The sequence below is a fragment of the Xenopus tropicalis genome, chromosome 4 (genome assembly GCF_000004195.4).
Source record: "Xenopus tropicalis strain Nigerian chromosome 4, UCB_Xtro_10.0, whole genome shotgun sequence".
Lineage (NCBI taxonomy): Eukaryota > Metazoa > Chordata > Amphibia > Anura > Pipidae > Xenopus > Xenopus tropicalis.
The window spans coordinates 39,509,565-39,513,219 of NC_030680.2; the positions used below are offsets into that span (position 1 = coordinate 39,509,565).

At 46.1% G+C, this 3,655-nt stretch overlaps 1 long non-coding RNA gene across 1 annotated transcript in view; it reads left to right on the forward strand.

Moving 5' to 3' along the window:
* The first annotated feature begins 1,170 nt into the window (after positions 1 to 1,170).
* LOC116410367 overlaps positions 1,171 to 3,655 on the forward strand; it is a 15,788-nt gene continuing 13,303 nt past the window's right edge. Inside the window, exon 1 of the long non-coding RNA XR_004222329.1 lies at positions 1,171 to 1,424. This is a non-coding gene — a long non-coding RNA (uncharacterized LOC116410367). The remainder of the gene's footprint in view (positions 1,425 to 3,655) is intronic.

Below are 3,655 nucleotides of genomic sequence, written 5' to 3' on the forward strand. Positions count from 1 at the left end.
GGGGTACATTATCCCTTATAATACATGAGTGATACTCAGAGTTCCCTGTATATCTCAGCCTGCAGCCTCGTGCCTTTATATGGGCACAGAACCTCTCAGTGACTGCTAATATCCTTATCATTTACAGTAGGGGGTACATTATCCCTTATAATACATGAGTGATACTCAGAGTTCCCTGTATATCTCAGCCTGCAGCCTTGTGCCTTTATATGGGCACAGAACCCCTCAGTGACTGCTAATATCCTTATCATTTACAGTAGGGGGTACATTATCCCTTATAATACATGAGTGATACTCAGAGTTCCCTGTATAACTCAGCCTGCAGCCTTGTGCCTTTATATGGTCACAGAACCCTCAGTGACTGCTAATATCCTTATCATTTACAGTAGGGGGTACATTATCCCTTATAATACATGAGTGATACTCAGAGTTCCCTGTATAACTGAGCCTGCAGCCTTGTGCCTTTATATGGTCACAGAACCCCTCAGTGACTGCTTATATCCTTATCATTTACAGTAGGGGGGTACATTATCCCTTATAATACATGAGTGATACTCAGAGTTCCCTGTATAACTGAGCCTGCAGCCTTGTGCCTTTATATGGGCACAGAACCCCTCAGTGACTGCTAATATCCTTATCATTTACAGTAGGGGGGTACATTATCCCTTATAATACATGAGTGATACTCAGAGTTCCCTGTATAACTCAGCCTTGTGCCTTTATATGGTCACAGAACCCCTCAGTGACTGCTAATATCCTTATCATTTACAGTAGGGGGTACATTATCCCTTATTATACATGAGTGATACTCAGAGTTCCCTGTATAACTGAGCCTGCAGCCTTGTGCCTTTATATGGTCACAGAACCCCTCAGTGACTGCTTATATCCTTATCATTTACAGTAGGGGGGTACATTATCCCTTATAATACATGAGTGATACTCAGAGTTCCCTGTATAAACTGAGCCTGCAGCCTTGTGCCTTTATATGGGCACAGAACCCCTCAGTGACTGCTAATATCCTTATCATTTACAGTAGGGGGGTACATTATCCCTTATAATACATGAGTGATACTCAGAGTTCCCTGTATAACTCAGCCTTGTGCCTTTATATGGTCACAGAACCCCTCAGTGACTGCTAATATCCTTATCATTTACAGTAGGGGGTACATTATCCCTTATTATACATGAGTGATACTATGAGACTAAGAGAAATGGAAACTCTTCATGTTTATTTATGAGATTAATGAAATACAATATTCCAATATCAACAAAGATTTGTGGTACAACTTTCTGCAGAATCAGCATTCTGAGGAACTCAAACAGTCGAGCTCAGCGCGGTCCAGTAGGAACCTCAGGAACAGGGGATTCGGGAACTTGAGATCCGTATCAGACGGTTCCGGATCAGCGGATTCAGAGATGGAAAGGTCAGCAGGAACAGCCCCCAACACATACCCAATTCCCCTATAGAGAGATATGATAAAAATTGCAGCATAGTTATTTTTCTGTACTAAGCACAATCGTGCAGGAACAGCCCCCAAAAAATACCCAATGCCTGGACAGAGAGATTCCATGATAATGGGTGCATGGTTATTTATCTGTACTAAGCACAATTCTGCAGAAACAGCCCCCAAACCATACCCAATGCCTGGATAGAGCGATACCATCTTAATGGCTGCATGGTTATTTCTCTATACTAATTACAATCCTGCAGAATAGCCCCCAAACCATACCCAATGCCTGGACAGATCGATACCATCATAATGGCTGCATGGTTATTTCTCTTTACTAAGCACAATCCTTCAGAAACAACCCCCAAACCATACCCAATCCTGCAGGAGCAGCCCCCAAACCATACCCAATGCCTGGACAGAGCGATACCATCATAATGGCTGCATGGTTATTTCTCTGTACTAAGCACAATCCAGCAGAAACAGCCCCCAAACCATACCCAATTCCTAGACAGAGCAATACTATCATAATAGCTTTATGGTTATTTCTATACTAAGCACAATCCTGCAGAAATAGCCCCCCAAAAATACCCAGTGCCTTGACAGAGAGATGCCATGATAATGGGTGCATGGTTATTTATCTCTACTAAGCACAATCCTGCAGTAAGTGCCCCCAAACCATACCCAATGCCTGGACAGAGCGATACCATCATAATGGCTGCATGGTTATTTCTCTATACTAATTACAATCCTGCAGAAACAGCCCCCAAACCATACCCAATCCTGCAGGAACAGCCCCCAAACCGTACCCAATGCCTGGACAGAGAGATACCATCATAATGGCTGCATGGTTATTTCTCTGTACTAAGTACAATCCTGTAGGAACAGCCCCCAAACCATGCCCAATCCTGCAGAAACAAGCCCCCATACCATTCCCAATCCCAGGACAGAGCAATACCATCATAATGGCTGCATGGATATTTCTCTGTACTAAGCACAATCCTGCAGAAACAGCTCCCAAACCAAACCCCAATCCTGCAGTAACAGCCCCCAAACCATACCCAATCCTGCAGAAACAGCCCCCAAACCAAATCCAATCCTACAGGAACAGCCCCCAAACCATGCCTAATGCCTGGACAGAGAGATACCATCATAATGGCTGCATAGTTATTTCTCTGTACTAAGCACAATCCTTCAGAAACAGCCCCCAAACCATACCCAATCCTACAGGAACAGCCCCTAAACCATGCCTAATGCCTGGACAGAGCGATACCATTATATGGCTGCATGGTTATTTCTCTGCTACTTAGTACAATCCTTGGCGAGGACAGCCCCCAATCCAAACCCAATCCTACAGGGAACAGCCCCCCAACCATACCAATAACTGCAGAAACAGCCCCCAAACCATTCCCGGTTCTCAGGAGTTTGCAGTACAGTTAAGCGCCCTGTGAGCTTAGCTACATACAAGGGCACAGTATGGAGGCACAGAGCATTCTGGGAGTTGTAGTACAATAAAGCGCCCTCTGAGCTGAGTTACATACAAGGGGCAAAGTATGAAGGCACAGGGCATGCTGGGAGTTGCAGTAGATTGAGTAAAGCGCCCTCTGAGCTTAGCGACATACAAGGGGCACGGTATGGAGGCACAGGGCATGCTGGGAGTTGCAGTACAGTAAAGCTCCCTGTGAGCTGAGCTACATACAAGGGACAACAGTATGGAGGCATAGGGCATGCTGGGATTGTAGGACAGTAAAGCACCTTGTGAGGTGAGCTACATACAAGGGGCACTGTATGGAGGCACAGGGCATGCTGGGAATTGTAGTACAGTAAGCGCCCTGTGAGCTGAGCTACAAACAAGGGGCACGGTATGGAGGCACAGGGCATGGCGGTAGTTGTAGTACAGTAAGCGACCTGCGAGCTGAGCTACATCAAAGGGGCAAAACAAGTATGGAGGAGCCGGGCATGCTGGGAGTTGCAGTACAGTAAAGCGCCCTGTGAGCTGAGCTACATTCAAGGGCACAGTATGGAGGCACAGGGCATGCTGGGAGTTGCAGTACAGTAAGCCGCCTTGTGAGCTGAGCTACTACAGGGACACAGTATGGAGGCAAGGGCATGCTTGGGTTGCAGTACAGTAAGCGCCTGTGAGCTGAGCTACATTCAAGGGGACAGTATGGAGGCACAGGGCATGCTGGGAGTTGCAGTACAGTAAC